Source organism: Rousettus aegyptiacus, unplaced genomic scaffold (genome assembly GCF_014176215.1).
Source record: "Rousettus aegyptiacus isolate mRouAeg1 unplaced genomic scaffold, mRouAeg1.p scaffold_m13_p_3, whole genome shotgun sequence".
NCBI lineage: Eukaryota > Metazoa > Chordata > Mammalia > Chiroptera > Pteropodidae > Rousettus > Rousettus aegyptiacus.
Window position 1 is genome coordinate 117,268,377 of NW_023416306.1, and position 26,430 is coordinate 117,294,806.

At 35.4% G+C, this 26,430-nt stretch overlaps 1 protein-coding gene and 1 pseudogene across 4 annotated transcripts in view; one reads left to right on the forward strand and one right to left on the reverse strand.

Annotated features, from left to right (window-relative positions):
• The window catches only part of FRMD5 (FERM domain containing 5), a 247,329-nt gene that overhangs the window by 153,462 nt on the left and 67,437 nt on the right, over positions 1 to 26,430 (reverse strand). The gene's annotated exons all lie outside the window — the stretch shown is intronic.
• On the forward strand, positions 19,356 to 19,474 carry LOC118600792 (annotated as a pseudogene).

Sequence of the window (26,430 nt, forward strand, 5' to 3'; positions counted from 1 at the left end):
GAGCAAATGACATTTAGCGGTATATTGGTGACTAACTTTGAGAGAATCTGGTAAGATCTAAACTTCTATTACCAGACTCTACAAAGATTTAACATGTCTAACAGTGAATGTGAGATATGTGATTGGTCAGGCTTAATCCAAAGGAGGACATAATGACCTGAGTGGAAGAAGAGATGCTAAGATCCAGTGGAAAAGTCAGAGGTGCTCAAGGTGAATGTTAATACTCTAGAATTTCCCCAAGATAGATCTGATTTTACCCTACCAGCTGGAGGGGATGCAAAGAACTTCTTACATATATTACAAAGTAAATGATCAGATAAGTAACTACAAAATTAAAAAAGAAAGAAAGAAAGACAAGACTGTGAAGAATGCTGAAGTTCAAAGCCAAAGGAAATTTGATGATTCAAATAAATGTCAATATTGATGAGAAAATATTAACTTTTCACCTTTGAATCAAAATGATTTGAAAAGAGTCTAGAAAAGTTTTAAATGTGATTATCACTAACAAATTTAGTAAGTACCTTTCCTTTAAATGGAGAAGAGAGAAAACTAAATAATTAGACTTATTAAGTCAGGAAACTTCCTTCAAATACTGCTTATTATTGGACAGGAAAAAAATCGATATGAAATATTTTTTTTTAATTAAAAAACAATATCAAACATCTGCTATGGAAGGTAGCTATGCTAGACTTAATAAAGGTTATGAAGAGGAGAGGACTTATCTAAAAGTTAAATGTATGTATCCTTCAACAAAAAAAGGTAGTCCCTAAAATTTTAAGTAATTTTTCATAGCTTGCATTTTACATGCATATGTTATAGACTATGATAGAAAATCCCCCAAACATATCCATTTGCAAAACAAAAAATAAGATTAAGAAAGGTGGGGGCGAGGGGACAGATCTAAATTCTCTAAGGGCAAATGTTGTATACTTTCCAATAGATTTTTTTTTTTTGAGTCAAAAGCATGTTAACCATTTTTTTAATGTGGGGTTTCTCCCCTTCTCTAGAAAGGAAGTATCATTTCCAAATCCTATACTTTGTAACCATTTTTTTCCTAAAAGCTTAAGGAATACCATGTAGCCCAATATTGGCTTAAATGATCAGACCCTGCCATTTAGACTAAACTCAGATGAGCTGAAGAGGATAATCTCAAAAGGAGATTTTGTATAAAAATGTCAAAGAGCACTTCCTACAAAATATTTCAAAGATCACAAGTAAATGCATGTCACTGTCCTAAAATTTATATGGAATCTCAAAGGGCCCTGAATAGGCAAAACAATCTTGAAAAAGAACAAAGTTGAGGCACCACATTTCCAGATTTCAAAACTTATTACAAAGCAACAGTAATCAAAACATTGTTGTACTGGCATAAGGACAGATATATAGACCAGCATAATAGAATAGAGAGCCCAGAAATACATCCTTACATATATGGTAAGTGATTTACAACAATGGTGCCAAGACCATTCAATGGGGGAAAGGACAGTCTTCATAAAATGCTGTTGGCATATTCACATGAAGTTGGACACTTATCTTACACCATATACAAAAATAATTCAAAATGAGCCAAATAACTATACATTAGAGTTAAAACTATAAAACTCTTAGAAAAAATATAGGGGAAAAGCTTAATGACATTGTATTTGGCAATGATTTCTTGGATATGATATCAAAAACAAAGGTAACCCACAAATAAAAATAAATAAATTTGACTTCATCAAAATTAAAAATTCTGTGCATCACAGGATACTATTAACAGATTGAAAAGGTAACCCACACAATGGGAAAAAATATTTGCAAATCATATATCTGATATGGGATTACTATCGGAATATATATATATAAAAAACCCAATGACAAATAATAACCTTGTTAAAAAATGCACAAAGGACTTGAATAGACATTTCTCCAAAGAAAAGATAACCAACAAGCACACAAAAGATGCTCAGCAACATTAATCACTAGAGAGTGCAAATCAAAACTGCAATGAGATATCATCTACAACCATGAAGATGGCTGTTATTCAAAAATAAGAAAAAAGTGGTGAGTTCCAGTCAGGATGGTGACTGTTAAGAAGACTGTTTACAAAATAGATATATAAAAAAAGTGGTAGTGAAAATATAGAGAAATTGGATGCCTTGTACAAATAGTGGGAATGTAAAATGGGGGCTGCTGCTATAAAAAATGATATGGCGGTTCCTCAAAAAATTACACAATGACCACAATATTCAGCAATTCTATTTCTGGGTATACACTCAAAAGAATTAAAACCAGGGACTTGGACAGATATTTGTACACCCATATTATTAGCAGCATTATTCACAAAAAAACCAAAAACATGGAAACAACCAAAATATCCATCAACAGATGAACGGATAAACAAGATGTAGTATACATAACAATGGAATATTATTCTGTCTTAAAAAGGAAGGAAATTCAGACATGCCATACCATGGATGAAACTTGAGGACATTCTGTTAAGCAAAATAAGCCGATCACAAAAAGACATATACTGCATGATTCCACTTAACATGAGGTATCTAGAGTAGTAAAAACCAGAAGATAGAAATTAGAATGGGAGTTATTATTTAGTGGGTACTAAGAGTTTCAGTTTGGAAAGGTGAAAAGTTCTGGAGATGGATAGTAATGATGTTAACACAACAATGCGAACTTAATGCCACGGAATTGCATACCTAAAAATGATTAAAATATTAAATTTTATGTTATGTATGTTTTACCACAATTAAAAAAAATTGTAAACATGTGTCTTAGTCTGTTCAGGCTGCTATAACAAAATACAAAACTGGGTGGCTTATAAACAACAGAAACCTACTTCTAATAGTTCTGAAGGCTAGGAAGTCCAAGATCAAAGCACCAGAAGATTTGGTATCTGGTGAGCACCTGATGCTTGGTTCATAGACTATTGTCTTCACTGTGTCCTCATATGGCAGAAGGGATAGGATAAGGGTACTCCCTGGGATCTCCCGTATAAGGCCACTAATCTCATTTATGAAGACTTCACTACCATGACCTAACCACCTCCCAAAGGCCCCATCTCCAAATAACATAATATTAGGAATTAGATTTCAATATGAAAATTAGGGTGAGGGGAGGGAAAGGCACAAACGTTGAGTCTATAAGAGCATAACAGTGAAGTGACAAATCAAAAAATAACAAAATGAAATTTTATATCGCTCATAAAATTTTGTATAAATTTCTAAACCCAAATTTTAAATGAATTTGTATATGTATTCTTTATCTTCCAAAATTTGATAGTATAGTATTTTGGAGAATTTGTCTTCTTAATAAAAGATTTGTATGTATGTGGGATTATATACATATATTTAATAAATAACATTTCCCATGTATTCCTAAAAGTTCTAAATTCTACATTTTCTACCCAAATGGCAGTTTTAAACAAACACTCCATTTTTTTTGTTCATCTAGGTTTCTAATTCTACCTGTAATCAGTGAATGAATATTTATCTTTCTCTACTCAAAAGCTAATGGGAACAATAAATGAATGGATAAGTAAAATGTGGAATATACGCACAATGGAATTTTCTGCCTTAAAAAAGGAAGGAAATTCTGACGGATGCTACGACATGGATGGAGCTTGAGGACATTATGCTAAGTGAAATAAGCCAGTGACAAAAAGACAGATAATGTATGATTCCACTCACATGAGGTACCTGGAGTATCCAAAATCATAGAGACGGAAAGTAAAATGGTGGTTGTTAGGGTTGGGGGGGAGAGTAGAATAGAATTATTGTTTAATGTGTACAGTTTCAGTTCTACAAGATGAATAGAATTATAGAGATGGATGGTGATGAGGTTGAACAGCTTTATGAATGTGCTTCATATCACTGAACTGTACACTTAAAAATGGTTAAGGTGGTGTGAGCTTTATGTTACATGTATTTTACTACAATTTCAAAAATGTTGATGGGAGAGGTCCAATAGGAAGTGGACTATTCAGATCTGGGGCTCGAGAGAGAAAATAGGACTAGAGAGAGAGATTTAGGAGTCTTCTGACATAGGAGTATTATTTTGTACCACTGCCTAGTATGTTCATTATTTGTGTACTTGTCTTGTTCTCCATAATAGATTATAAGCTCTTAAAGGGCAATAGAATAAATGCCCTACTCACCTCATTGTCCCATGCAGCATTGGTACATAACTTCTAACAGAATAGGTATTCAATAAATATTTTTTTAAAAAATGGAACTGAATTTGAGCACTAGACAAAGAACCTTCTATCTTTCTACATCTGGTCTCCTAGACTTGAAATTTATGGATTTCTTTTTAAATTCTGGCTAATCATTTTGGCTCATTTATAAATGGAAGGTCAGATGTTGGCGGCTGGACCATAATGTCTATATTTGAATCCATTTCACTATATGAACATCATCCAATAAAAAGTGCAAGGCAGAACTTTCCCTTTTCTTTTGGTTCACTTAGCTGCAGACTCTCCTTGTATACCCACCCTCTCCTGAGAATCCTAGCACAGAATTTCACAGCCAAAAATAAGGCACAAGGTCAAGCACTGCTCCCTGTGCAAGGAGGATATTCTCTCCCTCCCTTTTGGAAACACTTCAACTAACCCTGTTTTAGTTTGGCTGCTTTGCCTCATTTCAAAAATATTTCATTATACTCCACAGCCCTTCCCTTGATGCCCTAGTTAATTAAGTTCACATAATTTCCTACTGATCAGTTTTGAACAGCTTGCTTTAGATTTTCTCTCCTTTACTTTTCTGCCTTTACTGACTGCTTAAATTCCTCAGCTATGAACTTGGGAAAGTATGTTCTACCAAGAAGTTCCCTGTTGTACACAACACAAAGCAAAACAGTATTGTGATTCTTTGAGAGATCTGAAATCCTCTCTTCCAGGAAACAAAGACTATTAGGTGGAATATGACAGCAAACCAGTAATAATAAACACAAACAAGTCACTGGTTATATTCTTTCATATACAAAAACGAACTACAGTCCATTCTTTTACTTATAATACGTTTCACATTTACTGGGATCCTTTGAGATTCTTTCTGTGTGCTTAGAAACTCGGAGGACTAATAAAAAAAATTATTAGTCTGTGTTTAAAAATTATTGCTCAAGCTGATTTATATCCCCCCTCAGATAAAATTCTAAACTTGACATTTTGTCTGTGTTGTTCCATAAATAAATGGCTTATAAGGCACTGAAAAATCCATTAATTTTGGCCATCTTTGTGGCATGACCAATGTAAGTTTCTAATAATGAATATGGTCAAAATTAATGGGTCAGCTGTGCCACAATCTGGTCCATCTGCTGCATATACACAGCCTCGGAGGACAATGAGGAAAGAAAGTGAACCCAAAATGTCAACACCAATATACTAAATCCTTTCATGATCCAAGCAATGGCAATAGGCTTTGAAATTACTCAGAAACCTGCTTTTCCCATAAATTCTTTAATTTTCTTGGTACTTTGGGGTCAATAAAACAATTTTCATAAATGGTCATTCGTAAAACTGCTTAAAATTTCACACAATTTTTTTCTTCTCATGTTAACTCTATAAAACAAAGTCCCTTCTCCTCTGTAGCCCACATCTGAATACAGAGAGGAAGAATGAGTTTCAAGATTTCAGCAAATCTCCTTCAAATACTCTCTATCCACTAATTAAGAATAAGTCTGCAATGGCAAAATCAAATAAAGGCATTTTTTAAATGTACTCACAGGTGACTTTTCTGGTGGTGGGAACCCCTCTATCCCATACACTGAACTGTACTAGGTCAGCCAGGACTTTCTTATGGCTGACCAGCCCCCTTCCCTAGAAGGGACTGTGTTTTATCTCTGATAATTTTGTCCATAACTGACAGCTTTTCAGATACAAGCTTTGTATAAATCTCATTCCGGTGTTCTTTTATTTTTGTTGAAGACTATCTTGTTTCATATGCCAAGAAACACTATGGAAGATTTTTTTAAAGGTTGTTTCAAAAATCAGTTTCTTCATACAGTTTACAGATTTTTTTTTTAAACCCAGACATATATAATGACTTCCTAAAAGCATAGCTAAAGGTCACATTATGCAGTGATGAGATGTCAAGCAAAAGAATACATACATTTCCATTTACAAGCTCACAAATAAGTGTCAGTACTTGCAGGGAAAAAATTCATACTTGAGAATGAAAGATAAGATATGGAACACTGGCTAATTGGTTAATTCACAAGGATAGCCTCTCCTTGGAACAAGCATAATTCCCATTATGATAAGCACTTTATGCAGGTATGCTGAAAAAACAAGAGATAAAGTTTGGCAATTAAGTTAGTGTTTTCCCCAGTGGATTCTAACTCCAACAATGGTATCAAAGGAGTATGATGCAATTATGAAACTAAATTTCAGAGGATTTTGTGAGTGAAAATACTTTGTAAATGACTCCCTGAAAGTGCTCCTAATTCATGACAGGCTTCCCAAACACCTTCTGATTATATGCTTTAAAAGACAAATTAAAATGTCCTTCTTTTACCTTTGGGCCTCTGGGGATGTATCTAAATATCACAGGATATTCTATGTGATAACAAAACAGTAAAGAGAGAACTGGAAGTCTGTAAACTATCCCAATACTCTCTTCAGGATACTATGGGGAAAAATAAGATGTGCAACCCCACAGAAAAAGAGCAGAAGAGAATCAAGAAACCCTCAGTACTCCAAAAAGCATCTATTTTAAGGAAGAAAATATATTTGATAAACCCCTCTCAAAATATTCAAAACAATGACCAAGATTAGGTTTCATTTCTCAGGCCATTCTTACATGGTTATTAATTGTTATAATATTTTCATGCTCTGGGCCTAAATTTTGGGGACAGAATTGCTGACCATCCAGTCTAGCACTCCTTTGTTCAACCAGACCACCTCAATGGTCCTGCACAGGCCTCACTACTGGCTAACATGCTCCTAGCCGAGCTTCAATAAAGCCTATGAACTATAGAACATAGTTTAAAAAGCCATACTGTGTCAAATCAATGGTACATTCAGCTCAATATTTTTTCTCTGACAGCAGCACCAGGGTAAGTTTTGTGGTAAAGCTTGCCATTCACACTCTTTGATCTCGTTCTCAGAAGGTTAGTAAGATATCCTAAACATACCTCGCTTTCATTAATAACACATTAAAGATCTGGGCATAACCTAGTCTTGCATCTGTCAGTATTTTTATTCAATATATTATTTGTATTTTCTCTTAATTGTTAAAATAAATAATTCTTTCATTTGTTTTAGGACAAGATGGATTCTAGCTCAGACTCTGCCAGTAACTAGATATTTGACCTTGGGCAAGGTGAATAACCACTGTACACAATGAGAAGGCAAAGACAAAGTGGTCAATGAGGTTCCTCCGTGCTCTAAAATTTTATGATTTGGCTATCAAATTTCAAGAGGATGATACCACACCCATATTTACATTATTCATACTCCCTGTTCTGCAGTCTGTAGTCAACCTCCTCCAATTTTGCTTTCTCTAAATTTCAAAGAATCAGTTTTTCAGGGTTGAAAGGGACCTTGAAAATCATCTAACACAACCGACAGGATGCCTGAATCACTATTACAGAATTCCCTACTAGCGCTCATCTTGCTCCTGTTTGGATACTATTGTTAATGGAGACTTTTGTGAACTCCCAAGGCAGCCCAACTCATTTTCCACTAACTCCAATTGCCAGAAATTATTCTGATACAAATTCAGATATAAATGTTGAAATAAATCTATCTCCTTGCAACATCCTTCTACTTCCTTCTGGGGCAAGACGACACAGATCTTAACCTTTTTTTCTACTTGCCCCTTTTTTCCCACATGATAGATCTTCTAATACTGGAAGAAGTTTTCACATTCCTCTAAGTTTTCTCACTTCACCAGGCTAATCACCCATTACCCTTTATTTCTGTATCACAGTGTTTAATCTTTTCATTGGAAGCTTTTAACAAATTCCAGCTTGGCAGTGCCTGTCTTAAGTACATCATCCCAAGTGAAGTGGAATCTAACAGTTTAGCCATGGGATAGTAAAGTGCTAAGAATGGAAGGATTATATTTTCCTTTGTTCCAAACATCTATTTGGATGTTTCTATTAAAACAACCCAGATCACATTAACTTAAGAGATTTATACTTTTTAATATTTTTAATTCATTATTATTCAGTCGTATTTTCCCTATCCTATAATTGTAAATATTTGACAACTACTCTAAGAATAATACTTCCCCTGAGTTATAAAACTCAGAGGCCATCGTGCCCACAGGAATTATACTTATAATTTTGTGACAAGACTGTGACTACAGCACACAATTTGGGGAAGCAGTGTATGTAAGCCACATCTAGGGATCCGGATACCTGTAATGCCTATATTCTGATCACAAAGGGATTTACCCTTAGAAATCTAATAGGGCCACCAGGAAATGTTCCCATATGCACAAACTTCACTCAGCAGCTGGCATTTATTAGATTCTTATTTAACAACTGCAGACATTAGTTTCTTGTGAGCTATTAAAAGTGAACAAGTACTCCAAATAAATATTGTAGTCCAGAGAAAATTCATTAATTCATTAAACAGATATTATATAACCACTATGTTTCAGACTCTACTAATATAGAAATGATTTTAACCCAGGTCTAGCCCTAGAGGAGTTTTGTATGAGAGGCAAAAGGGAAAGATAGGAGATGAGAGTAAGACTATAAAAAAAGACTTTTTATTTCTGGTAATTGGGGGGTGGTGCATATAACATAAAAGACTTCCCTCAACAAAATTCAAAGAAACCTAGAATAAAATGTAGCAAACATTCTTTGAAATACTTGGCTAAGTTTTCAAGAAAACAAGGGAACTTTTTAGAGGTCAAAATAGAAAATTAAAAAACAGAAGAGTAAACAAACAATGTGATACTATGGCAATCCTGTGGAAGGCAGGTGTGCAGACATTGCTCTTGACAATATAAAGGGCCCATAGAACAGGAGAAGCCAAATAAGAGGGTCTTGAATCAAGCTAAAGAGTTTGACTTTATCTGGTAGGCATAGAGAGTTACAAGAGAATACAAAGTGGTATTTGTCAATTATATCTTAATAAAGCAACATGAAAAAATTTGCACTTTATAAAAATTATTCTGGTAGCAGTATGGCTAATGGGTCTGAAGAAATCAAACCTGAAGAAGAAAGTTTAGAAGGCTATTAATAATAGCTACCATTCATTGGGCTGTGCTGTGCCAGCACAAAGCTATGAGTTTTATATATATTACCTCATTAATTATTAAAAAAAATTCTATGTAGAGATTCTTTCCCATTTTATCAATAATAAAACTGAGACTCAGAGATGTTAAATCATTTGCTCAAGTCACACAATTAGCAATTGTATAGGTAAGATATACTAAGAGTCTGACAGTTTAAGTGAAAGGGTTTATAGAAGGTAGAATTGAGAAGGACTGCTGACCAATTAGCTCTAGGAATGAGAAAAAAGGGGGTTTTAAATTGTAATACAAGTAATAGTATCTGTCTGTATGTGTTATACAACATCTTTAACATTATAAAAGGGATATTGAGGATTCCTCAATAAGCTAAATATACAATTACCACATGATACATCAATTTCACTCCTAGGTGTTTACTTAAAAGAACTAAAAACAGGTGGTCAAACAGATACATGCATGTGAATGCTCATAGCAGCCCTATTCCTAATGGCCAAAATGTGGAAACAACCCAAGTGTCTATTAACAGATGAATGGATAAACAAAATATATATATTCATACAATGGAATATTATTCAGCTATGAAAACATTAAAGATTTCAGACACCAAAGGCCACATATTGTATGATTCCATTTATATAAAATATCCAGAATAGGTGAATCCATAGAGACAGAAAACGGCAGTGGTTGCCAAGGGCTTTGGGTAGGAGAGAATGGGGGATGACTGCTTAATGGATATAGGATTTTCTTCTGGGGTGATGAAAATGTTCTGAAACTAGATAATGGTGATAGTTCCACAACACTGTAAATGCACTTGATGCCACTGAATTGTACCTTTTAAAATTACAATGGTAAATTTTATATTATGGGGAGTTTACCACAATTTTTAAAAATGGGGAATGCTGGCCTATTGATAGAATACTTCTATGAAGATATTTAAAGGCTAGAACTGATCAGGATGAGGAAGAAGTATGAGTCTATAATTTAAAAAGCAATAGTATATTTTTTGAAACACATATTATGAAGGGGCTATTGGCCCTAACAGAGCACTATTGTAGAGAGAATTTCCATGCACTACACAAAATCATTATTCATGGTCTTGATAATAAAAGGGGCCATACAGGGTTAGGGTTAGGGATAGAAAGAGAGCTAGTCTTCACGGTGATAAGTTTTAAAACCAAGTTAAATAGATAGGATTTACAGAAAGCTCAACAATATACCAATTAAAAACAATATTAGGTAAAAGAACAAGAGTAGTGCAGTCAACATATGCTATTAATGAAAAACAGGGCAGGCTCTTTTGAAAATACACGAAATGAAATAGTAAGAGACAACATAGCACAGTAGTTAAAAGTGTGGGTTTTTAGGCAAAGCACAGAGGATTTTTAGGGCAGTGGAACTACTCTGTATGATACTATAATGATGGATACATGTCATTATACATTTGCCCAAACCCACAGAATGTACAACACCAAGAGTGAACCCTAATGTAAACTATGGGCTTTGGGAGATTACGATGTGTCAATGTAGGCTCATCAGTTGTAACAAATGTACCACTCACTCTAGTGAGGGATGTCAGCTACTTATGTAGTGGGGAAACAGTATAGGGGAATTCTCGGTACCTTCCACTGTTTTATCCGTGAACTTAAAGAACACATATTATGTGGTTTTTCTGCTCTAAAAAGATAAAATCTATTAACAACAAAAAGTATGGGTTTTGGAGCCACGTTGAACTTCGGCTCTACCACTTACTACCTGCATGACCCTGTGCAAGTTACTTTTCCCCAGTTTCCTCATCTGAAAAGTTGGACTAACAGAACCCATCTCAAATTGTCATGAAGATTAAATGAGTAACTATATATTTAAAATGCTTTGTATAGTGCCCAAGACATAGAAATTGCTAGGTAAATATTAGCTATCATCTTCATCATCATCATCACCATTTCAGATACTGAAGGAGTAATTTGCATTGAGGAATAAAACTTGGTATTCCAGGACAGCAATTTTCAAACTTTTTTGAGTGTGCAAATAAAATTAAAATTGGAAGCCCAATAATTAAACAGAATTGAAGTACAATGGCTCTAGTAACTAAAGTGATTCCTGCAAGGTGAGTCATACCATTTGAGGATTCTGTCCTGGACATTACATAGCAATTACTTAGAGACTTGTTCATTATTCAACATTTGGTTAACATCTACTATGTGCTAGTTTTTTTGCTAGATGCTGAGGATTTGGAGAAGACAGACTGAGGTCCTGTTCTTCATGGAAGTTACATTCTAGTTGACAAGATAGGGCAAGAATCCAACAATTGCTTAAACAACTTTATTGAGACATAATTCACAAATGATACAATTCATCCACTTAAAGTATACAATTCAGTGGTTCTTAGTGTATTCACAAGAGTTGTACGACCATCACCGTATCAATTCTAGAACATTTTCATCGCCCCCAAAAGAAACCCGGTACCTATTAGCAGTTGTTCTCCACTTCCCTCCAACCACCTCCTCAGCCCTAAGCAAACCCTAATCTACTTTCTGTCTCTATAGATTTGTCTATTCCGGACATTTCATATAAGTGGAATCATAAAATGCAGTAAAAACTCAGTTGTTTTAAAGCCATTCCAGGATAATTATAATAGTCCCTCACTCAAGCATTTTGTGATTTGATTTTAGGACTTGAAAGAGAGAAATGATACTCTAATTATTCTTCCACAAATTATTCTTCTACTTGTGCACCTCCGAGTGGTACCAATACTTCCAGGCCATCCCTCCTAAATCATTTTCTTCTTCTTTTCCTCAAAACCTAATGTGTCCACAGAGGTACTGAGGACTAGAGTTAAGAAAAGAGGGAAAATGACTCTAACAGCTATCATTTATTCCTTCCACATAGCATGCCAGGCACCATGGTAAATATTTTACATGCATGATCTCTTTTTATTATCACAGTAACTCTAGGAGACAAGAATTACTATTACCTTTGTTTCACAAAAGAGAAATCTGAGTTTTAGAAAAGTTAACTAGCTGCCCAAAGCAACATAGCCAGTAATGTCAGAGGTAGGATTTGAATCCTCTTCAGTCTGAATTCAAGGCTCTACCCCTTAACCATGAAGCTCTACCACTCAGTAGTGGTTTTCTTCTGAACTAGTCAAAATGGCTTATTCAATAAATTCCTTAGTACAGAAAATAAATGGATACTTGATGTTGCTGATAAACTTTCATACTAATCTTTTTTATAGATTTACATTAAAAATTTAGTTAGAATTCTAGGAAAAATAAAAGCTGGCTGACTGATATAATAGAATTTATCAACAAAGGAGAGGAAGGTGGTGGCTGTGGGTCTCTAGAGCTACTCATACTTCCCAGATTTATTTTTGCCCCTCCCTTTTCCCATTCTACAGTACTAACCTACTTCGCAACCTCAGATATGCTTTGAAATATTTCTCTATGGGTCAATTCTTATATGTAAAATGAGAGAGAAAAAAAACCTGTATAAAGCTATTATAATGGGTTTAAGTGTATATATAATGTGAAACTGGCCACTCCTTCTCAATATCAGAGATCCCAGGAGATAAACAGTCACGTATGCATGTCCTTTTAAAAAAAAATTGATCACTTCCTAACAGGTGGCATTTTATTTGGGTGGTTTTCAGCAATCATAGTAAGCAGAAGGAAAAAACAAGAAAGTAATAAATAGCAAGAATTTCACTGGAGAATGTCCATAGGTGCCTGCAGCCAGGTCAGTCAAGATAGCAGAAGTACATATTATAAAGCTAGAGAGATGAGAAAATAGCTGATTAGCATTAAGGGCCTAGTAAAATCCTGTCTTCCACCTTCTTTCCTTTATCTTAAAAAGCATGGCAAAGATCTCCAACACTGTCCCTCAGCAGTGTGTGCACATGTGTGTGTGCATGCACAAACTTGCACTCATGCTCACCTCTATCACATGTTTCACTTGAACTAAATTTATGATTTTGATAATGCCTACTCCAGTCCATATTTTGAAATCAGCTATTCTGGAGTTCAGGGCACAGGCAGACTATGGTGATGACAAGAAAATTGAAAATCAGTGGTACTGGTGAATGTCAGTCACGTCAGGGTACAATTTTATTTTTTTATCAGGGTACAATTTTAGATACCACTTATGTGCTGCAAGGCCATAAGCAAGTTAACTAATCTCTTAGCAATTCAGGATGCTCACCTAGAAAACTATCAAGATGATATAAAAGACCTAGTGAGTACTGTTATGTTACCAACTTTAATTATATGTATAATAGCCAGATTTTGTATTTTGATGTGTAATTACATTTTCAGCATATACTGAAACACTTGTGTATCTCAACACAACAGCCAACTCCAGATACTTTCTTTAATCAAAGACAAAACGTGGAAGCCTTCTCTGAATTACCAGAAAGATGAATAACTGCAATTTTCTCCAAAGATGTGTGTTTAAATTGTCTTATTGTAATAATTTCTTTTTTTTAAAGTGCTATATTTTAATTACCCTAACTTCTCTGTTTTGATTTAAAATAAAATAAAAAAGATCACTATGAATCCTTACCATGACTACTAAATTCTTTCCATTGCTAAAGACTGCAAATATGAAATCTGAGAAAATGGGCAATTTGAGACTATTATAACCAGCCTGGGGACCTTGCACAAAGAGCACTGTAACTATGGAAACACTGAGCAATGGAGTTACAACATAAATCAAAGAATCTGTTTGATTATTCAAGTACCAAGCATTTGAGATCAATTTATATCAACTGTAAGCTATTAACAATTGTATTATATTTAACTTGTCAATGAATTTCTCTCTCAGTGAGATCTTTAGGAATTCCTAAAGTGTTTTCCTTAAGGAAAAGAAAATAAATTAAATCCACTTAAGCAGTGCAGTGTACCTAACTGGTGGTTTTGATCCTATTATGAAACAAACACTATGAAATAAGGCTTATGTGACACTTGGCATATGCTTTGTAATATTATTTACTTCATATATGTATATATGTACATATGTATATGCATATATATTTATATATTATATAGTAGATTAGATTTTTTCATATATGTACATGTATACATATTTCATATATACATATATGAAATAATTATACACACACACACACACAATCCTGTTTCCTCAATCGGCTTGGCATATGCTTTGTAATATTATTTACTCCATACATATATGACCTGTTCCCTCAACCAGAATTATAAATTCCTCAAACACAAGAAATACAAACAACTTATAAGATACCTCATCACCATTACCTAGCAGAGGGCCCACAATACAGCTCACAAGGAATACTTTGCTAATTTGGCTCCTCTTTTCCAAACACAAGAGACTTTGGAAGAAGATAAATCACAGCACATTAATGTGAACAAGGTTTTATATGTGGAAAATGGGAATCAGTGACAGCCTTACACTGCTAAGTTCCAGAAGGTTATTCTTAGGAGGTATACAACCTACACCCTTAAAAACATGATGGTTGTTTCATTAGGTACTCATTTTTTTCTGCAAACTTTTTTTTTTTGGAGGGAAAAAAAAAAAACCCTTGGCCAGTTCTAACTCTTAATTTTCTTTTGCCCACTGGAAAGTTTTTTTTTTTTTAACTGACAGTTCTTATTTTGTTTTTCTTTCGAACCCTGTGCTACCTGAACCTCTATTCTCCTATCTCCCTGTTCTCCTTCAGTCAAGAAAGGGGAAAATACAAAGGGTACCCACATATGAAAGAACTTTAGGATAAAGCTCAGAACTGGCATCCTACATGGAACATCAACAGAGAGCCTCTCTACATGACACAAGGATTGAAGTACAGTAGTCCTCCCTTATCTGTGGTTTCAGTTACCTCTGGTCAACCGAGTCCAAAAATATTGAATGAAAAATTTCAGAAATAAACAATCCATGTTTTAAATTACATGCCCTTCTGAGCTGTGTGATGAAATCTCACACCATCCTGCTCTGTCCCATCCGGGACATGAATAGTCCATTTGTCTGGCATATCTATACTGTACATTCAAATACAGTAAGATATTTTGTAAGAGATCACATTTACATAATTTTTATTATGGCATATTACTATCGTTCTATTTTATTAGTTATGGTTATCTCTTACTGTGCTTAATTTATAAATTAAACTTTGTCATATGTATGTATGTATGTATGTATGTATGTATGTATGTATAGAACAAAACATTATATAGTGAACTGGGTATAAGAATCCAGCAAGTTTTACACATTTTATGCCTTACGGGTGGTTCCCAAAACTTGACCTCTCAGTAGTCCTATGACCAGACATTGGGTCTAGGGAATTCTGGTTGTTTCATGCCCATTTAAAGGAATGCTATTGTATCTGTTATGAGTCAAATCACCCTAAATATTAAAGAGTTAGAATTTCACCATGCTTACAAGTTATATGAACAGTTTTGTGTTTGCTTATAATAAATGCTTAACAAATGTCTATGAGTGGCAGAATCTGATCTAAGACTTCCACTATATTCTGTTAACAAGTTGTGTGAGAATAGCAAACTCTCATCCATGTTAAACTTAATTCTCTATCAACAAAATCCCTAAGAGTTGTATGATAAATTGTCTTGGATCAGCTAGGAATAACTAGACATATTTTTAATGACTTGAACAGCTTTCCACTTCCTATAAAATACTCTATGACCAAAGAGTGGGGGGAAAGACCCCTGAGTTTCACACTCAAGAAGAAGCCTCTGTCAGATGTTGCTGAACCAGGCTTTGATTCACTGTGTTTCATCTCTCTAGATAAAATTTTCTGACCTTCATTAAATTCTTTGGCTCCTCTCCAACCGACCCTCTGCAGCCAGCTCTGGATCTTTCTCAAAGTTCAGCCACCCTGTTACTCTTGGCCTGGCTGAGTGGAAACGCAGTAATAATGGAATTGCCCCTATAGCTTCTCCCTCTTCTTCCCTAGAGATTCCAACTGCATGCTGCACTCAAAGGCAGCCCTGGCTGGGTATGGCCTGGCCTTGATAGCCCACCTCAAAACAAAATAGACTGCAGGAAGGCTGACTTATATGCCATCCACAAATGTGAGAGTTAATTATGTCCATCGTTCCAACTCAGGTTGATCTATATGATCAAACATGTGGCACTTTTCCTGTATGTACACTTTAAAAATATTGAAGCAAATTCCCCAGTATATTAGTGAAGGATCAATCGACTAGTATGTTTCTTTGAAATAAATTTTGTAAAAGGGAATCTTTGAGGTGGCAGTTCTTGCTCAACCCATTTCATAAACCACAAATGTATTCTTAAAGTCTATGTACAGACAGTTGCCATTGTGTATTCCAGCTGCCACACAGGATCCAGTGTTCATGGGAAATGCCAGAAGCAAGGAAAGAGGCAATAAGGAGGAGGAATGATAGTGAACAACCCTCACTAATCTCATGCTTGTGATGTTTCAGACAATAAAGTTTGAGGTCTGGTTTAGAAAGTATGAAAAGCATGGTAGTGAATCAATAGCCAAAAGGTATAGAATGGATGTCAAGAGGATTTAATCAGAGTTATTATTAATATTTAATCAAATATGTACTGATGCAAAATTATAATGCTATCATTTCAGTTTATAGGATGCAGGATATTTCCTCTCCACAAAAGCTAGTGAGAGAACAATTAAGTCCAATAAAACCATTCTATTCTCTGAAATAAACTGATATTTCTAGTGGTAAAATATACTTTGTCAGGGTCAATGAACGAGAGAATACAGTAAAGATAAGGGGAGAAAAAGAATAATAGTTGCCCTCGCCTGTAGGAACTGCAGGCTTAGTGAAAAATTCTAAGGTGTCAATTTCCTCCGCCATCATGCTTAGGGAGGAGACTGGGCAAACAGTCTGGACCAGAAGATTTACTCTGGGTCAGATTTGAATCCCTAGAATGACATGCCTATGAAAGTATAGAGGTCAGGCAGACAAGAAGTGGGACAACCACCAGCCAACACCTGTACTAATCTTGGAATAAGTAGAAGGTGTTGCCAGAGCAGACTACAGGAGGCTCTCTGAAGAAACCAAGGTAGCCCAGGGGGATGATCTGGCTTCAACACTGTACATAGAGATAATATGTAACCAAATACACTTGGGAACCATCTATGTCTCAGAGATTCACAATAGTAACTTTTTAATGTGTGCAAATTCCTTCTGTGGGCAGAAGGACTGCTACTATGTGCCCAGATGGGTACATGGACAAATGATGTTTACTCAGCTTCAGAGAAACCGTGTCAAAATATTCCTCCCAAACAACTGATTTCAACTTGTTCTTGTTTTCCTTCAACAGCAGCCTAACAGACTGTTTCATACAGGCATTTGACTTTTCAAATATTTGCATGTAATCATGGCAAACTCAGTGAGTCCTTATGAATCCTTGCAGAGCAGCCTCTGAATGGCATGTGTACTACATCCTGATGTAAAATGTCGTCTGCTTAAAGTACAGGACCTGCAGCAGCACACACCTGGCCTGACCCTGTGGTGTGTGCACCAGCAGGAGTCAAATGCCTAACGCAGCCAGAGAAGAAATGCCATACTCCCAAAAGCTTAGAGTAACAAAAACAGCAAACAAAACGAAAAGTTCAAGCTTCAATGCCTATATGACTCTCTCTGGTCACTTGACTCTTCACTGAACAGAAAGCATACTCTCTACAAAAGGAGACACTAGCAATCTAGAAGGTATTTTCTTTCAGAGCCTTGGGTCTCCCTTTCTCCACAGAGTTGGATGTCCACGAACCCTAACTGCAAATGTACCATTTCATCACCAATGGTCATTTGACACTTCTGATGCCTCCTAGAGAGACCCTCCCTGTTAAAACTGTGACTGAAAGTAGACTTTACTCCACACCTTACATTTTTCACATTCACTTAATCCCTTAAACATCATGTATTAGAATAGAGATGTCAGACATAATTAGAAAATTACCTTTTCCCAATAAATCTACAAACTTCATGCAAAACGTTTAAAATTATCTTTTGTGTTTCTAAAATTAACTATTTGTTATTTATAGTAAAGGTGCTTGTTTTACAGATGACTAGTGAACTACTTCCCATCTCTTCTATGTATCTATCAAAGTAGAGCAGGACAGTAGTCAGATATTAAAAACATGACATTATGCTTTTGGGTTCCCAGATTAACAGCAACATCATCAGAACCTGTTTATGCTGGGTGTTACATGGTTTCTGCTGGAAGCCAATCACTCCCATATGTAAACATCTTTCTCACACCAATATGTTGCCATACTAGTCAGTTCTGATAAGTTCATAGCCACTTTAATGATCAAGAAGTTGGAAAACACTGTGCTCACAAATGGTAAAATAAATAGCTATAATTCCCTATGCCAGTGCCTCTCAAACTTTAACGTGTATACAAATTACCTGGGGATCTTATTAAAATACAGACTCTAATTCAGAAGTTCTGGAATGGGGCCTGAGATTATAAAGGATAACAATCTCCCAGATGATGCTGGTCTTGCTGATCCATGGACTACATTTTAAGTACCAAACTAAGGCCTTCTACCATGACTTCTTGGGAAGCCAAAGCAATTTTGCTGACACACATGAATTCCCATCACATGATTATGATAAAAGAAAACAGAGAAAATATGGGAAATTGCAGTTCTCAGTTCTAGAGAATGAGAGGAAAAAGCAAATTTAGGATTCTTGGCCCTTGTTTTGACTCATACCATCATTCTATTCTCCTTTCTATAAAAGTGACTTGATATCCTGACTTCCTTGAGAGAGATGGACATTGTTTGTTGCTAGGGCTTACCAGTATCTGAGATACAAAAGCATTATCTTTTGTTGTCTGCTTACAATAACCATAGAGAGTCCAGCCCTGGGGTGGTGTCAGGCTTGCTATGGAGGTAGCCGGTAAGATTATCTCTGATGTTAGAAACACATCTAAACAACATCTGAATTCGCTATAAAGAATCTCCAAGAGTTCTACAGCATTTAGCAAGATAAACTTCTGTGAGCTTAACCAAACTATTCTGATTAAGTAATTTTTGCTCACTTTGCCTCTTGGTAATTCAATTTAGACTATTTAAATAATATCCTAGAACCTCCCCCACCCCAAAACTCTAAGTCTAATTATAGTAGGAATACAGTAGAGCATATCCAGACATCTTTCATCTTACAAGGTGGAGGACAAGTCTATGGCCATCCCACCCTGAACATGTCCAGTCTTGTCTGATCTCGGAAGCTAAGCAGGGTCGAGCCTGCTTAGTACCTGGATGGGAGACCACCTAGGAATACCAGGTGCTGCAGGCATTAAAAATAATAAATAAATAAATAGATAGATAGATAGATAACAAAATGTGGAGGACAAAGAGTTTACATTTTACTCACAAGAACATAAATCCAGTCACCCTGACTCTGCCTGAGGCCTCCTCAATCACAATTTTGCATCTCAAACATCCACACCATTGCATAACAATAAAGGGAATCTACGGTACCAGAAATAATTAGGGTACATCAAAGTGCTCACAGGTTTATTAAAGTCACTAATAATGAAACACATACCCTATATATACAATATACTTCCTTCTAGGGCAAAATTTAAAATTACAAGCTGTTGACGACTTGCTCCTCTGAACTACAAATCACTCCTACATTATTAGTCTTAGTGACCTCACACTGCACCCAAGGTCTCTTGTAACAAACGAAAGTGGCATTCATGTCAATGAGACACCATACGACAGTGATATCTCTTAAGGTGGATATGAGCCATGGGCAGCTTGTCTTCTGAGCTTACAGTTCTACCTCCTGAAGAAGTTGCTGTTTGAAAAGAATCTTAGCTTTTCTACATTTTTTTCTACTTGTTAGGCTAAAAGACCTAGATAAGAGAACTAGCTCCTGCAGCTATAAATAAACTAGTCCTTCAGGCCTTGCAATGCCAGGCTGGAGAAACCAGCTTTGTGGCTAGGCAGCTATTCACATGACTCTGTGGGGCCTTCTCCCAGGAAGGAGGGCACAGAGAAAGCTTATGGATAGCAGGCAGCGTAAGAAATCAAACCAAATCATTCGAAATATCAGAGGATATGTTTCCCAAAAATGTAGGCATAGTGGAGTATCTTAAATAATGTGAAACAACACTAACACCATAACCTCATTAACTAACCTACTTACTATATATTTCTTGTTGCTAAGTCCCTTGGGTGCCTTTGGATTCCAGGCCTCTTACAGATGATTCTGAAACTCCTGTGAAGGTAGAAATAGACTGATAGTGAGAACTGGTGTGCTTATTTCCTTTAGATCTTCACTATAAAGAATGGCAATGGATGTATTTGTTCTCAGGGTGAGGATGAACAAAAATAAGGTGGTTAGTACTGTTATTATTTCAGAAATAGATATATTCTAGGTCCTAGGCAACTTATACCACATTTTGTGAATTATGTTTAGTTCTTCCTTGTTCTCTAGGTCTTCCTTATTCTCTAGAAATGTAGCATACAACTAAAGGAAAGGGGATTGTGGCATTGCTTCTCCAAGAATGACAGCTGGACCAACTGCGTCAGAATCACTTGGGTTTTTATTAATGCAGATTCTTGGGCTCCTCTTAAAGCGATTCTGAATTACAAGTTCGGCAGTGGTCCGGAAATCTATTTTGAACCATTACCCTTAATGATTCTGAGTTCTCTAAAGACTAGAGAACCCCAGCTTAAGGTATTGCAGAGCTGAAAAGTTTTGTCCTATTAACTTGTTAAAAAGCCTTAACTGATTTTTATGGTGACTGCCACATCACACAATAGCAGGAGCAGTCCATTTGGCACCATTATCCATTCTTTGCAATTACTTTTAACTTCTTGGACACACCACTATTGTAGACCACAAGGTCTAATTATAAACCACATATAGTTGGTCATGTTGAGCCTTGAGATAACACTCCAATTAGGGGATGAGAGAAATACATAGTTCATTGCAAGAGACAAAATGGATTGGCTGAAAGGTAAGAAGCCGGGATGCTTCAGCATGAGAAAATGTATTTGAATCCAATAAGCATCAGTTGAGTTCAAGTCCAAGGAAGAGATGCTTCTGAGAAGAAGGGAGTGGTCAGTAGTGTTACATTCATATCTAGTAGAAGGAGGACTGAAGGTTTGGGCATGAGGGAGGTCCTCACCTATGAGAATGTTACTGCTGGTAAACAGATCTGGCAAATCAATGGAAACAAAAGCTAAATTTAAAAAGCCATGGAGAGATCAGGGTAAGGAAATAAAGATCTCATAAACAGACTACTGTTTAACAGGAAAAGAAAAGGATGAAATTAACCTAGATTGGATGAAATATACTTTTTGTTTGAGGATGAGAGTCTTTTTCAGGAACTCCCCAAGCAGATTTTTATTTCACCGTGCAGAACAAAAGAGTTCACAGGTACACTGTAAGAGTTCAAAAGGTTTTCCATCCCACAGCCTACCTACCCCACTAACCGAAGAGATGGTTAGAGCTGGACTTAAGTTCTCACTAACTCACTCAGGATTCACTTAGACAAGCAATGGGACAAAGAAACTGATGATGCTCCCAGCTGTCCACTGTGTGTGCCTGAAAGAGTGAACAAACTGGAAAAGCTCACCAGTCACAACCTTTGGGTTCAAGGCCTAGAGACTTAAAATGAATAAAGAAAGCAAATGGATAAAAGGAGATAGCGTTTTTGAAAGAAAAGCTTTGCCTACACTCGTATCCTGGAATATTGGGAAAGGGAAAGGAGGGAATTACAGCAGTTATAGTTGGGAGATTTTCCTTCTGTTGTCCAAAGAAAGAAAGACATGACTAGGAGAAGAAGACACAATGGGTAATCAAGAAGAAAAACCTCTTTGTGCCCATATACTGCATGCATTGTCCTCAAGCCATTTACTCTAACCTATGTATAGCCTTGGGAATGTAGTCAGCTTGGGTACACATCTGACTCATTGGGCCAACAGTGCAAGTCTCCAAGGCCTTGTCAAGTCAATGTAGAATGAGCTCTGTCAGAATCCAACGTTTCTCCGGGAAGAGAAAAAAGAAAAATTAAATATTAACAAAATGACCACAAGATATAGGAGATTTTTACTTTCCAGTGAGGGGAAAAAAATCTTTCTATTCAAATCATGAAGCGGTGTTATGAAATAGTTTTGATTACACACTTTGTACAATATAGTCTTTGGCCTTTTACCTCCTCTTGTAATACGCATTTTTAAACTTTTCAGTATTCAAGTTATCACTCTTGCTGCTGAGATGTAGATAGAGGAATAGAAAGATCAAACAGCTTTAGTTGGATTTAACTCACAAACTATATAATACACTTATTTAAAGTATATGATTCAGTGGATTTTAGTATATACACAGGATTATGTAACTTTTGCTACCAAAAAATTTAGACTATTTTCATCATCCCCTCAAAAAAGTCCATTATAAGTCACTCCCAATTTGCTTCTCCCTCAGCTCTAGACAATCATTAACCTACTTTCTTTCTCCATGGATTTGCCTATACTGAACATTTCATACAGGTGAAGTCATACAATATGTAATCTTTTGTGACTAGTTTCACTTAGCAGAATATTTTCAAGGCTGATCCATGTTACAATGAATATTTCTTTTTTATTGCTAAATAATATTCCATTGTATGGATACACCACATTTTATTTACTTATTCTCGGCTGATGAACATTTAGGTTGTTTCCACTTTCTGCCTATTATGATAATGATGCTGACACATTTATATTGATAGCATATATAGTAGTAAAGAGCCTATCACTCAAATTATTTCAAAGTTCTAGAAAGCAAAATTTCTTCAAAAGAAATGTGCTCATTGTAAGAAACTGTCAGAGTTAGATTTAAATGCCTGCAAAAAAAAAATGATGCAGATTTGGTAACATGTTTTGTCATTTACTGCTGAGTGAGGATTTAAAGATTTTTTCCTCTTTCCACTATTTATTTTGTTGCTTGTCATCCTTTCTTTCCTGTCTACCCTGCTTAGCTCTAGCAGTTCTCAATTAAGCCTTTCAAAAAATGAAAATGCTTTTTACATTCATTAGCTTTAACAAGAAAACACATCATCATTACTGCCTATTATAACTAAATGAATGGTGAATATTTACCACACACCTCCTTCCTATTAGGCTTATTACTGTGTTTTAAAAGCTATAGTTAAATTGTTTCACCAAAAAAATAAAGGTAATTGTTTTCCTGCAAAAGACCATAATCTTGCAAACATGTTTTTCAATTATGAGTAATACAACTTATTTTTAATAAGTTGTTAATACAACTATTTTTAATAAGTTGTAATAAGTCTTATTTTTCCAACTATTTTTTCAAGATATCACAGAGCCTAAGAAATATCAATATTTACAAGAAGACATGAAAAGACATTAAGTACTTGATTTTAGAGCAAAAAGATAAATCAGTATATGTACAATACAAAGCAGAGAATACACTAAAAGGTCAGCGGCAGAAATATAAACAGAAAGACAAAGTTAAATCATGATATGGAACAAGCTTATTTTATACAAATTCACTGCAGAAGTCATTGAATTTCCACATATAGCCACGTAGAGGGCTGTGACCCAATTTACACATATGCCTCATAACCTGCATTTGAAGCTCCCACGGGGTTATTTCCACAGAAGACTATTAAGAACCCATTTGCTAACTGTCTATCAACAAATGTTAAAGGAAGAGCTTTAATGTTAAGCTATAACTCAGAGACTTACTTTTATTATGAGTTGTATCTATAAAAGCTCTATGTATCTCAACATAGGATCTTACGTTATTGACTAGAAATCTCTACTTCGAAATGCAAAATTCAGTTTCTAGCACATTCACAGAGCTAGTTTTCATTTCTGAAAACCACATTGTAACTAGCTCTTCACCTCTCGGACCTTTACTCTTTTTTCTTTTCTTCTGTACCGAGAAGAGCTACAGCATCACAGGGAAGAGTGATGAGTCTGGAGCAAGGATGTCGGGATTGAATATCATTTCAGCCTCTAGACAGTTATGTATCCCTTAACCTCTTTGACCTTTCATCTTTTTATATGTAAACCTAGGATGTATGTAAAGCATTGATATTAACTAATATTAACTAATATTATTTTCTCTCAAGAATTAACTAATATTATTTTAATCCGTCAAATTCTTCATGTATAGAAAAAAAGAAATAAAACCGAACATCTACTGCTAAAACTAAAAATTAAAAAGTGAACCTTCCTTTCTTTCTAAGATTGGAGTCCAAACTCCTAACAGGCCTAAAGTGGCTAAGATCTGTGCCCTGACATCTCTCTAGCTTCACCTCCACTCCACCCTGTGGTCTCCCCTACACACAACAATGTAGACCTACTTGAGTTTGCTTGCACACGATGCAGTCTTCTTTACTTCTATGCTTTTGCTCCTGCTGCTTCCTCAAGAATGTCTCCTACCATAGTCTTTCTCCTAGCTAATGCAACCTTATCTTCAAAGTCAGTGGTTCAGTGGTCACCTCTTCTAGGAATTCTTAACAAACATGGCTCCAGCTTCTCACTGATCCCTCCTATCACCAGCACCATAATCATGATTGGTTAGGTATTCTTCTCTTTGAATTCCCATGATATGTAATATCTTTGCATGTCCTACCTCCAACTATATTTATTCTTTAAAGAGCCTGTCTTCTCTACTGAACTACGTTTTTAAAAATTTCAGCTTTACTGAGGAGTAATTGACATAAAATTTTAAGATATTTAAAATGTACATAATGGTGTTTTGATACACACACACACACACACACACACACATTGTGAAAGGATTCCTCCATCTAGTTAATTAACACATCCATCACTTCACATATTTGTCTTTGTGTGTGTGTGTGTGAGAGAACATTTAAGTTTTACTCTCTTAGCAAATTTCAATTATACAAAAGTGTTATAAACTATAGTCACCATGTTTTACATTAGATCCTCAGACCTTATTCATCTTATAACTGAAAGTTTGTACCCTTTTACCAACTTCTCCCTATCTGAACTGTGAGATCTTTTGAGGGAAGGTTGTCACACATTCCAAGGCACTAGAACTCTGCCTGAAAAGACAAAGGTGCTTAATCAACGTTTGCTGATAGGGTCAGATATATCAGCCATTCTCAAACTTTTGGGTCTCATGATCCCTTTACACTACTGAAAATAATTGAGGATTTAAAGAGCTTTCATTTATGTGGATTACATCTATTAGTATCTATCATATTAAATATTAAAACTGAGAAATTTGTGAAATACGTATTAGTTCAAGAAAGTAAGAAAGGTAAATAATACCTAGTATTATTATGAAAATAGCTGTCACTCCAAGGACTCTCTGAAAGGGTGTCAGGAATCCTCCCCTGAACCACAATAGAATGGTATAGTGGGTTTTTTTGTTTGTTTCTTAATTATAAAATGTATTTTCACTCATATGAAAGTTAAAGTATTTGGAAAGGGTGAAGGGCAAATGAAAAGATATAAGAAAGGAAGGAAAATACAAACTCAGCCATAGCTAGAGAAAATTGCTAGGGGCAAGGAGGCAAAGAAAAGGAAGAGTTGTAATAAAGTACAAACAGCAGCAATTTAAGAAGAAATAATAAAGAAGTTAAAAGTAACTCTGCACAAACAAAACCAAAAACAAGAATGATACCAAAGGCCAAAGTTTGATCAAAATCTTAAGTAGAAATTGGTTTTTCAGGTATTAAATGTACCATTTTAACAAATCTATTCCATCCCACTCCCATCTTTTTGTCATTCTCAGTCCTATGCACTCTTTTAGTAAGCACCTTTCCTCCTCTCTTTCTGGAACTCTATTCTTTCTTGCTTTGTAGTCACTGGCTGAAAAAAAAAAGCTACTGTGATTAGAAAAGGTTGGGGGGGGGTGGCACGGAGAAGCAGCAGCTCTGATAAAGCTGCATAACTGGAATCCAACTGATAAATTTTTTAACATTCTATTAGATTATGAAGAATGATAATGAGATTTTAAAAATAGAGATGCTGAAGTTATTTTTACATGTGGGAAAATACATTAAAAATGAGTGTTCTTAAAATACGCTGAATGAAGTCCAGGACGGAAAAATAATATGGACTTGGTTATAGTGCTAGGGTGGTAGATGATTTATATTATTTCTTTAATGTTGTGAAATCATCCTTTCTACTGCAACAAAAGGCATGGAAATATGACAATTAATTCTCAACTTAAATTTGCCTTTAGTCTTTACATTTTTAAAAGTATGTAAAAACAAAATAAAGCCATCAAACAAAAAAACAAAGAAT